The following is a 12,756-nucleotide window of genomic DNA, read 5'->3' on the forward strand; positions in this document are numbered from 1 at the left end:
CTCCAATCAGGAGTAACCTTGGCCACCTGAAGTGATTAGTTTAAAGCCAGGGCACGCCCCAGGCTCCAGAGAGAACTCACCATCTGCTAGACACACCAGCTGCCCTGTTTTTTCCCTCTCCCACTCCGGACTCCGAGCCTGAACGTGTAAACCTGCTCTGTGTTGCTACTTAGCTTCAGGGGTGATGTTGCAACTTTCCCTCCTGGGACTGGTAAGATCCTAACCTTCTTTCTCTTTCAGTTTCTGTTTTAAATCTGCTCTGAAAGCAGAAGCCGCCCCCCCCCCATTGCTAACCTTCTCCCTCTTTCAGTTTCTGTTTTAAATCTGCTCTGAAAGCAGAAGCTGCCCCCCCCATGCTAACTCTCTTTCCCTTTCAGTTTCTGTTTTAAACCTACTCTGAAAGCAGAAGCCGCCACTCCCCCCATTGCTAACCCTCTCTCTCATTTAGTTTGTTTTAACTGCCCGTGTGCCCCTTTGCAGTTAACTGCCCGTGTGCCCCTTTGCAGCTAACTGCCCGTGTGACCCCCCCTTCTGTGCAGTTTCTGTTTTAAACCCCGTTTGCCCCTTTGCAGTTGACTGCCCGTTTGCCCCTTTGCAGTTGACTGCCCGTGTGACTCCCCCCCCCCTTTTCTGTGCCTTGTAATTAACTCATTGTCTGTGAAATCTCTATGTGAGAGCATTCCCTCCTGTAGATAACTGCTTCTGCCTCTGTGCTTTTCAGTTAAGTCTGTATAACCCCTTTCTGTTTCCTACAAGCAACTAGTCCTGTAGTTAATTGCTTCTGCCTCTGTGCTTTTCAGTTAAGTCTGTGTAACCCCTTTCTGTTTCCTACAAGCAACTAGTCCTGTAGTTAATTGCTTCTGCCTCTGTGCTTTTCAGTTAAGTCTGTGTAACCCCTTTCTGTTTCCTACGAGCAACTAGTTGTCTGGGTAGCATAGTGGTAAATGTCCCTGTCTACCATGTGGAAGACCAGGGTTTGATTCCTGGTCAAGGAACCACTCTCTGGTTAATATTAGTTTAGGTCTTTGTAGTTAGTTGCCTGTTTAATACTTTCTTATATCAGTTTGTTTTGTGCTTAATTGTTTTTATGTCCTTTTATAACTAGTTCTGTTTAATACTTTCTTATATCAGTTTATGTTTTGTGCTTAATTGTTTTTAAGTCCTTTTATAACTAGTTAAAACTATATTACTCCTGTGTTTATAATTAAACTCATTTATTTCCAATTGATTAATTATTGACTCTGGGGGATCTTTTACCTGTCGGAACACAACTCAGGATGCAGAGTCTCCCTCTTGGCACCGACGTCTGTCCCCGGCACCAGAGGCGGCACAGGCCAAGAGGTGGCACCAGTCAAGGTCTGCCAGGCAGCACTCGGACAGCTCCTGTTCCAGATCCCTGGCATCGAGGAGTTCACTGCACCAAGGCGGTGCAGAACCCAGTCACCGTTGGAGGACTCGGCACCAAGGGGTTCACCCGCACCAAACCCGGTTACCATCAGAGGATGCTGCACCACGCAGTCCCCGACGCAGAACCCGGTCACCAGAGTCTGGCTCGGCACCGCGGAGTCCAGAGCGGTGCTGGTCTCAGCCACCGAAGGGAAAGTGGTACCTCAAGTCCTCAGTATCGAGACGGCGCTCCAGTACCGAGAGCTCTTCAGAGCGCGCCTCTGTCTGTCGGCAGCACTCGCGGCGACAGAGGCTGTCCTCGTCGTACTCCACGTTGGAGGCATCGAGAGGATGGTCCCCGGCATGCCACGGCACCCGGGACTTAGGACAGGCACAGCACTGCCAGTCTAGTGGCTCGGGGTCCCACAGGGGGGACAGTCGTCGGGACAGCCAATGCCCCCCACAAGGCGTCGCAGCAGGTGGAGCAGTCAGCCCCGGTTTGGCCCCAGGGACAATGGCCACAACAATGGCCTTATTGGGCCCCATGGGACATCCAGATGGGACCGTGGCTGCAATCCACCCTGTCAGTGGGGGTTCAGTCCGTGCCCCCGGCACAGGAGAAGGTCCATAGACACCACTCCTCAGACAAGGAGTCGGACCCCATGGAGGTACCCTCTACAGATGCATCCCTTCATCAGGTGGGGGAGCACCCTCAGGACGCCCCTCGGCAGTTCTCTTCCCCCTCACCAGACAAGGCAATCTCCCAGGACCACATGGCACCACTGGAGGATTTCAGGGCACACCAGGAGCTACTCAAGAGGGTGGCCTCTAACTTGGGGTTGGAGGTCAAAGAGTTAGTGGAGGCCGATGATACCCTCTTCAATGTGCTGGCAGTGGCTGCCCCAGCGAGAGTGGCCCTACCAGTCCACAATAGGGTCCTCAAAATTGTTAAGGCTCTGTGGCAAACTCCTTCCTCGGTCGCCCCTATGTCAAAGGTGGCTGAGAAGAAGTATTATGTCCCGGCCGAAGGGTTCGAGTATTTGTTCACTCGCTTGGCCCCGGGAACCCTGGTGGTAGATGCAGCCAACCAGCGGGATAGGCAAGGTGAGCCTGGTTCCACTCCCAAGAACAAAGACAACAAAAAGCTGGATTTGTTTGGGAGAAAAATTTATTCCACGGCAGCCCTGCAGTTCAGGATTGCCAACCATCAGGCCTTCCTGGGGAGATATAATTTTAATTATAAAACTCCCTCAGGCGGTTTGCTGAGGCCCTGCCCCAGGACCAGGCCACAGACTTCACCACCATCCTGGACAAAGGAATCATGGTTGCTAGGGCAGCGCTTCAAATGTCCAGTGACACTGATGATTTGGCGGGTAGGGCCATAGCCTCTACCATCTCCATGAGAAGGTGCTCGTGGCTGCAATCATTGGGCCTGTCCCAGGAGGTGCAGCAATTGATCCAGGACTTCTCCTTTGATGGGTCAGCCCTGTTCTCCTATCAGACCGATGTGAAGTTGCATGGTCTGAAGGACTCCAGGGCCACCCTTTGCTCTCTGGGCCTGTACACGCCCCAGGCTTCCAGGCGGCAGCCTGGACCTCCGCCTAGGCCCTTTCAACCCTACAGAAATAAGGACAGAAATAGGGGGTTTAGAAGATGAAATCATCCCCTCAGCTCATCCTCGGCCCCGCAGCAGGGGCCCCCCAGGGGGTCGGGCAATTGGAAGAGGCAGTTGATGGTTCACCTGAGGGTGGCACGACTGCTCTCCTGGATGCGCCCTGCCCCTTCCTAAACAGGTTAAGGCATTTCTATCCCGAAGGGCAAAGATTGTCGCACCGTTGGGTCCTCGGGATAGTCTCAAGGAGTTACACCCGACAGTTAACTTCTACCCCTCCCCTCCCCCCAACAACTTCCTTCTTCTGTCCCTTTTCAGGGACCCCTCTCACAAGCAACTCCTCTTGCAGGAGGTGGACACCCTCCTCAACATAGGAGTGGTGGTTATGGTTCTTCAAGGCAGAAGGGGGAAGGGGTTCTATTGGAGGTACTTCCTCATCCCCAAGGCAAAGGGGGTGTCTGAGACCGATAGTAGACCTACATCGTCTAAACAAATATGTCAAACGACTTAGGTTTCGCATGGTCTCCCTAGCCTCCATAATCCCTTCTCTGGATCCAGGAGACTGGTATGCCGCCCTTGACTTCAAGGACGCATGCTTTCATGTGTCCATCCTCCCCATCCACAGGTGCTTCCTCCACTTCACGGTGGCTGGCTCCCACTACCAATTTACAGTCCTGCCCTTTGGCCTATCTTCGGCTCCAAGGATGTTCACCAAACGCATGGCGGTAGTGGCGGCCCACCTGAGGCGAAAGGGTGTGCAAATCTTCCCTTACCTGGACGATTGGCTGATCAGGGGCAGGTCCAGGTCCCAAGTGCAGGAGATCGTGACCCTCACTTGCTCCATGTGCAGCAGGCTGGGACTGCTCATAAACAAGCAGAAGTCCACACTAATCCAGTGCAACGTATGGAATTCATTGGGGCCACCCTGGATGCCTCCCAGGCCAAAGTCTTCCTGCCTCAGCCACGTTTCAAGGCGATGGTCTCTATCATCTCCCAGCTGCACCAGTGCCCCGTGACAACAGCCAGGCACTGCCTACAGCTGTTAGGCCACATGGCGGCCTGCACGTGCTTCAGGTGTGGCTGGCCTCAGTATATGTGCCGAGCAGACACCCGCTGGATTGGGTGGTCACAGTTCCTCCGCCCGTCCTAGCCTCCCTAAGCTGGTGGAGGTGTCCCAGGGTAGTGTTGATGGGCGTTCCATTCAGGGAACTGGTCCCATTGGTCATCTTAATCTCCGACACCTCAAATGGGGGATGGGGAGCCCACATCAGCGCTAACCTGAGCACTCGGGGGCTCTGGTCGGGGGAGGAGAGGCACCTGCACATCAACGTGAAGGAGCTGAGGGCTATTTGCCTAGCGTGCAGGGTGTTCCTCCGATTCCTGACAGGCAGAGTGGTGCAAGTGCTGATTATATACAGTATATAAACAGGCAGGGAGGGGCGCACCCCTCGGCGCTCTGCGAGAAAGCTACCCGCCTGTGTACTTTGCCGTGAGGCATGATTTCCACTTGACTGCCTCTCACCTCCCAGGAGTGAGAAACGACGAGGCAGATTACCTCAGCAGGTCGTTTCTACCCCGCCACGACTGGTCACTACACCTGGAGGTAGTGACTACGATCTTCCAGAAGTGGGGTGTTCCCCGGCTGGACCTATTTGCATCGGCCTGGAACGTGAAGTGTCCGAAGTTCTGCTCACTCCAGGGTCGCGAGATTGGGTTGATCGCCAACGCGTTCCTCATCGACTGGACGGGGCCTGTCATGTACATGTTCCCGCCAATTCTGCTCCTGCCCAAGGTCCTGCTGAAAATCAAGAGGGACAGGGCGGACATTATACTCATCGCTCCGGCCTGGCCGAGACAGCACTGGTTCAGCATGCTGCTGGACCTTTCGATCGCCCCGACCATGGAGCTCCTGAGGCGGCATGACCTTCTCTCCCAGGACCATGGTTGCCTGTTGCACCCACACCTGGACTCCCTCATGGCCTGGAGGCTCTGTGGCTGACGGAGGGAGGGAGAACCTGCTCGGTGCAGGTTCAACAATTCCTGCTGGGTGGAAGGAAACCTTCTACACAGGTTGTGTATTAGGCTAAGTGTAGGCAGTTTACCTGTTGGGTGGAGTCCCGGGGTATTCCACCCATCCTCTTGCCTATATAGGCAATCCTGGAGTACCTGCTCCAGCTAAAGCTCCAGGGTCTGGCGCTGGCCTCATTGAGGGTTCACCTGGTGGCCATTTCGGCCTTCCATCAGCCGCTAGAGGAGAGATCCCTGTTCTCCTATCCCATGTCGGTCAGATTCCTCAAGGAGGTGGAGAGGCTTTATCCGCAGGTCCATGACCTGGTGCCTCCCTGGGGATCTCAATCTGATCCTGTTGAGACTCATGGGGCCCCACTTTGAACCCATTGCTTCATGCCCCCTGCTCATGCTTTCATGGAAGGTAGCCTTCCTGGTGACCATTACCTCAGCTAGGAGGGTCTCTGAGATTAGGGCCTTGACCTCGGAGCCCCCTTATACAGTATTCTATAAGGATAAGGTGCAGTTGAGGCCACATCCAGCCTTACTGCCAAAGGTGTTTCCCAATTTCATTGTAACCAAGATATTTTTCTCCCCGTTTTTTTCCCCCCAAACCGCATGGTTCAGAGGAGGAGAGGAGATGACATTTGATAGATGTGAGACGAGCCCTGGCTGCCTATATCGAGCATACAAAGCCATTCCGGAAATTGATGCAGCTCTTCGTTGCAGTGGTGGACCGGATGAAAGGCTCACCTGTCTCCACACAGCACATCTCCTCAGGGATTACATCATGTATCAAGTTCTGCTACGAGCAGGCGAGGGTGCCACTTCTGGGAACCATCACAGCGCACTCAACCAGAGCTCAGGCCTCCTCTGCAGTCTTCTTGGAGAGAGTGCCCCTTCAGGACATCTGCAAAGCCGCCACCTGGTCGTTGGTGCATACCTTCACGTCCCATTATGCCATCGTCCAGCAGACGAGAGAGAGGCGGGATTTGGAAGAGCCGTGCTGAGGGCAGCTCACCGGTAACTCCTACCCACCTCCAAGGTATGGCTTGTTAATCACCTATAGTGGAATTGACATGAGTAATCACTCGAAGAAGAAAACAAGGTTACTTACCAGTAACCGATGTTCTTCGAGATGTTTTGCTCATGTCCATTCCACAACCCACCCCCCATCCCCACTGCCGGAGTTGGCAAAAAGAAGGGACTGAGGGGGCGTAGGGCTGGCAGTGCCTTATATACTGCGGCATGTGCGCGGCACTCCAGGGGGCACCAGAGCTGGCCCTATGGGGTCTGCTAAGGAGAAAAAACTACCGGGAACTGTGCACGGTGGCGTGCACTCCCCTATAGTGGAATGGACATGAGCAACACATCTCGAGAACATCAGTTACTGGTAAGAAACCTTGTTTTTCTTGAGTCTCACTCTTCCCCAAGGGGCAAAAACCCCAAATGATTATAGGGAGCAATGACACCCCTCTCCCCAGAGGCTAGTAGCACTGCATTCACCTCAGCTGTGCTTCCTTAATCCCTTTGTCACCGTGCCTGGTTTGGGTCACAATAGAGAATGCCAAAGGTTGGACAGACTGCAGGAAACAGGGCAGACACCCCCCCAAAACAGATGATCTATTCTATCTTTAGAGATCACCTTGCCAGTAACAAAAGTGAGCTCCTGTATCACTATTCTAGTTATCAAGGAGTCAAAACAGTACCTATAGGTAATCCAGCCCTTATCACTACGACAGACAACTGGACTTTTGTGTCGTAAGGTTATCAGAACCAAAAGCATCATATGTAAGTTTTTTCCAGTTCCAAAGAACCAGCACACCCTCCAGGTCAATATATATTTCAGATTTTACTAAATACCATGCTGCCGCCAATCCTTTAGTAAAACAAACTAAAGGTTTATTAATTTAAAAAAAAAGAGAGTATATTTATTGGTTAAAGGAATCATATATATATATTACAATCTGATTTCAGAGTCTCTAGGTCAGGATAATAGCAGTGATTGTAATTCTGCTTGCTTACAATAAGTCTCGCTGGATCACCCAAAAGATTGGGGGTCATCAGTCCTTTATTCAAAGCTTCCCTTTGCTAGGAATCATAGTCCAGAGATGTGGAGCAGGAATGAAGACCAAGAATGATGTCACAGCCTGCAATTTATACTACTTAGTCCAGGTGCATGGCAAGTTACTGGCATAAACATGGAGTCCTAGATCACATTTGCCTTGCTGAGTCATGAGATATTAATTGCCTACATGCTGCCTGATTGTCCTTAATGGGCCATCAAGCAGGCTGGCTAGCCTTGATGTAAATCTGTCTTGGGGGTGTTACCCAGAAACACAACAGGTTTGAGAAACACATAGCAAAGTTTCATAACTTCATATACAGTGATGATGCGTGCATATAAACAGGATAACCATCCTTAGCAGACTATAGCTTTTCCAGAGTTATACCTTACATGACATACTTTGTTCAAGATTTACCACGACTGTGTAACAGTGATGATACATCAGTAATGATACATGAGTGTAAACCTGGTCACCTTTCTTTTATACAGCATCACACCCTTCGAAGCTGATCCCATTGTGCAGCTTTGTCCCTCTGGTGTGTGTGCGTGCGCGCGTGCGTGCGCGCGTGTGCGCGTGTACGTGTACCTTAGAAGTGCAGCTCACCTGCTGCCATGTCAAGACCCCTCTGTGGACTGATTGGCTTTCACTGGTAGATTTGTTTGCGTCGTTCCCCTGTCACTTTTGATTTTGCCCATTTTATTACTGGAAATAAAGTGACCTCATGATGCTGTCTTGGGCTCCTTCCGTCAGCTGTATTAGTGATGGGGGAGGAGAGGGTTACTGGCGAAATATAATTTTAACTATAGTAACATTAAAATATTTTTAATAGAAAAACTGAATGTGCGGCAATTGCATATAGGTGCCTGAAATGGCTGTAGGGTTAGGCATCCCTGCTACAAAAACCTATAGTAATGTCTGATGAATCAGCATATATTTTCTAAGGAATTCATGTGGAGTGAATAATGCCTCACAGGTGAGGAGGAATTGAGTAATGTTAGCCAGCGCCATCGTGTAACTGAATGTATATCAAGATCTTCCAGACAGTTGGAAGTGAGGTGTGGGGCTGAGAAGACAGAGTAGCCAGCAATTGCAATTTTATCACAAGTGCCACTATTTTTGGTAGTTGGTTGGCTTTTGTTTTGTTTTGTTTTTTTTAAAGAGTCTCATGATTTTCTAAAGTTTTGCCTTTATCCAAAATGGCCACCACCTCCTGATACTGGCACTGGGACTGAAGTCAGAGGCTGCCAGGCCCTTTTAGCCTCTTGTAGGTCACCATGAAGCTGTCTCCAGTAAAGACTGCCACCAGCTCTCACGGTTTCATTACAAGTAACATGATTTTGGGCCCTGCTGGAGCCAGTCTCACTATGATGTAAGAAGCTCCAGCCCCCAGGTAAATTTCAGTCCTGGCTGAGGGAGATCCCCTCTAGGTGGCTGCCTACTCCACTCGCCTGCCTTCTGGGGTACAGCAACCAATCAGGGCTGCTGCAAGAAGCAGGCAGAGCTGTCCTCCCATCCCCTTAGGAGCTGAGAGAAGAGGGGGCATTTGATGACACCAACCTTACAGAGAGGCGAGGGGAGGAGGGAGCAGAAAAATGGTTTTGTAGGCAGTGGCTGTGTCAGCATGCCTATTTTATGGGCTGTCATGTTTTCTATATTGTTATCCTTTTGTGCTGGAATACATAGTTGAAGAGCAAGAGCCTTCTGTTATTTTATATAAGTCAAGGGTTCACATTTTATTCTTCTGGGAGTCCACCGAGCTGTTTTTCAAGTGCCTCCATGCTTACCTGAAAAGGGTTTTTCTTTGTTAGCCTCTGGCTTTCATGCACATTTGTATAGCAAGATGCTCTTGTAATTCTGTGAAACAGTTTGTGGAGCACTCAATCAAGTAGTCAGATATAATTTTCACTGAGCATCATAATACTGTCTCAAGAGCGTCAACATTGTTGCTGTTTTTGTTGTTGTCAACAGAAGAAATAAAGTCTTAAGTCTCCTCTACAGGCTGGCTCTGATTCCTCAGACAGATTGCCCTGAAACAAATTTTTATGAACTGTCACAAAGGTATCATATAGAGCCTAATCCAGTGCTCATGTAAGGAGAGTTTTTCAATTGTCTTCAAAGGACTTTGGATCAGATCTTTGAGTACGGTCATACACTTTATTTGATTATACCTGTTTAATTCCATGGATGTATCCCATAGTACTGCAGAATTTTCTCAGTGATTCACAGAAATGTATTGGGTTCTGTGCTTTCATTAGAACTGCTTTTTATGGCTGTAGAATTTGGGACCATCACTTTGATTTCTGCCATTGCTGCAGTACTCTGTTTATTAATTTTGAGTTTCACAACAGCATTTCACTACCTCCTCCATTTTAAACTTTATTTTCTTGCTTTTAATCTTGAATTCCTGTCTTGTAAAAAAATGGGAAATATTCCAGCACAACACAATAAGAGCTATTCATAAAGGAACTTTGATGTTATGCTTAGCATACCCAAGACTTATTTCTAGAAGCCTAGAAAATCTTTGGGATTCACAAAGCCTGAATTCAGTGCTAAGACTCCCTATACAATGAATGGGGAGAGATAAGGGCCTCAGAATGGGATTCACAAGAGCCAGCATGCTAGGCAGCTTCTCACCTAAGGTAGGCAATGGGAGGTGCCAATCAGAGGTGTGTGTGCTAAGCACCCCTATTTCCTTGCAACAGGTACCTAAGACTGGGCTGTAGGGGAGATTCCCCCTCTGCTTGGGATGTTCAACTGTAAACCCCCTCTTGGTGCTAGGTGCCCATGCTGTTTTAGCAAGAAGCTGGAGGGTGAGGAGAATGATTTCCTTCATAACTTTTAGCCCAGTGGTTAAGGTACTCACCTGGGGTGTGGGATGCCTCAGCTATTAGTTCCCCCCTTCACCAGAGGGGGGAGAAAAGATTGGAACTGGGATCTGCTACTTCTCAGGTGGGCTATGGGATAGTCTGAGATGAGCTCCCTCAATCTCTCCTGTTGAAGCTGTTTCACTGTGGAGAAAGAATCAAAAATGTCATTAGCTCCAGGAGACTGGATCTTCCACCTCCCTGGTGAGTGCACTAACCACCAGGCTACAGAGTCATTGGGCCATAGAAAGAGAAAGCAAGTTATGGGAATGACGCTGTAGCCTGGTAGGGTAGGGCACTGACCGGGGAGGTGGAGGGCCCAGGAACCAGTCCCTCTACACCAGTGACCTTTTCTGATTATTTCTCCACAGTAGAACTGTTTCAACAGGAGAGATTGAGGGCTTCACTACATCAGACTATCCCATAGACCAGTGGTTAGGGCACTAGCCTCAGAATTGACTAATCCCACTTCAAATCCTGAAGGGGAAGAGAATCCAGTGTTGGTCACTTCCCTAACCACTAGGCTAGAAGTTGAGGGAAGAAGTCCTCCCCCATCGCAGTGTTTTGTGTAAGCTCATTTATAGGGGCTGGATCTGGTAGCGAAGGGGCTGCAGTGCGCATGGTCAGAAGCAGAAATGTAGCTAGGGAACTTTTACTGCTAAAATTTAGGTGCCAGGTGAGGTTAGGTGCCTTCAGGACTCAGCAGCAGCTGAGACGGGGGCCTTGTGAAACCCAGTGGGGCCAGATTCTGGGATTTAGGTGCTTGACATGACACTGAGGTGCCTAGGTCCTTTTGTGAATCCAGCCCTTAGTGTTTAGAAAATACATATTTGTGTGTATTGATGAACGGACAGGTGGCTGCTCTCTCACTTGCTTGTTCCAGTTAAGCCATTAGTTATTCTTGAATGTTGTGGCCACCCAGTCCTTCTCACTCAGATCCCCAAATCTCTGTTTGCCTGTCTCCTCAGCAAATGAGCATCACTGTTTTTCTTCTGTTGAGGGAAATGTTTATGTAGCATTTAAGGCAAAATGAGAGGATGTGAAGAAAAATATTCTCTGCTTCTATAGTTATGCATTTGTCAGTCTGAGCCTTTCCCCCCCAAGGCCAAATTCTCCTCAGCCAACTGAGCCCTCAAAGAGACTGCAAAGTGATCCTTCTTCCTGTCCCTCATTTCTCGGAAGACTGGTGAGTGCCATTGGCTTTAAGAAATCAAGACTTAATATTAACAAGAATGTAAACAAACTCTGATGTGGCTTCAATTTTGAATATGATTAAGATATCTTCAGGGCTAAAGCCCTCAGTGAACTGCATCTTCATAGAGCCCTCACAATTACATTTCTTACACATAGCCACAAAGAGAATTATGCATCCCTGAATTATAGACTGTATACATTATTTTACAAAATACTGTGAACCTAGCTTTGTCTTTATTTGGAGCCTGGTTTAGGAGTCCTGTCAGAATTTTTCATGACAAAATTCTTCTGAGCCAAGGCCCTCACAGAGGCTGTCCAGTTAAATTATTTTTTGGCTCCATAAAGAGAGATGAAGAGCTTAGCACCAAGAAGTGATGCCCTTTCTCTAAACGTAAACTGAATCTAGCTTTTGGCTTCAGTTCTGAGTTGGCGCAAAACAAATTAAATTAAAGACAAAGTGGTTAAAGTTTAAAAGTGGAGAACAGAGCTCTTTTACCAGTGTTCAAATCCTTGGCAGGTACCTGACGTTGTATATTCTGTTCCTAAAGAAGTGCACTAGAAGTATACTTCTAATACCAGAAGAATATTCATACAGGTGTTTAGTCTCTGGTATTGATGTTTCCTATCTAAAAAACGTTTTCAATACCTTTGTAGTTCTGGAGATCGATGTAGTCCAGTGGTGAATGTGTGTTACACCTACTGTCAGAAAGCTAGTCACTTGGTTGTCATTCCCAAGTGCAAATCATGGAAGCATCTGTTTGCAACAGCCAAACTCTGGCATGGTAAACAAAAGAGAGTGAAAACAGCCCTTTCTCTCTGGAATGTGCCCTCTGGTGAGATGACAGCATGTGTGGAACATTATCTGCTACTATTTATTCATACCACTGTTGGATTCATATTCTTTCTTGGTTTAGCTTATTCCTGTTAAAATATATCCATGAACTGTAGGAGCTCAGTAACAAATAAAAATATGAGCTTTCACTCTGTGATGTTGATTAAACCATGAAATGAATGGTTTCGTTATCTTTCTCTCTGGTGAAAATTTGGACATGGAATTTGCTTCACTGAAATTATTCTTCGAAAAGCTGAAAAGAATGAAAATGCAATCTCTATCTGTGAGAGTATTCAAGGGAGAACAAAACCAGTCTGGGAATCAGCCAAACATACAGACTTCAGTGGGGCCAGGATTCCACCCAAAATACATATGTAATGAAATGTAGACCAAGGGATTCCACGCAAAAGCTAGAATCACACAACTTTTCCTCTAATGTGGCCTCCACTATGATAAAGATCTGCCTATGCTAAAGGTTAATCTAGCTCATATCTATATATAAGATAAAACTTCTCAGATTTACTATATCTACCTCAGACACTGACTGCTAGACATTTCTCTTCTCCTCTTGCCACTGTTCCAATCAATCTGGAGTTTACCCAGGAGGGTTTAGAAACTTTAGATAAAGGATTATTTCTGAATATTTTAAAAACAGAAGTGTCTGCTATAAAAGTCTCTGCAGAAATTCATTGAGAGAACTTCATTATTTCTCATATTTACATTAAGTTCTTTGGAATGATAGCTAGAATAAAACATATAATATACATTGCTTCCACTAGAAATCCCAGTGTG

This window comes from Emydura macquarii, unplaced genomic scaffold (genome assembly GCF_026122565.2).
Source record: "Emydura macquarii macquarii isolate MOO-44397 ecotype Brisbane River unplaced genomic scaffold, CSIRO-AGI_Emac_v2 contig_212, whole genome shotgun sequence".
In the NCBI taxonomy this organism is placed as follows: Eukaryota; Metazoa; Chordata; order Testudines; family Chelidae; genus Emydura; species Emydura macquarii.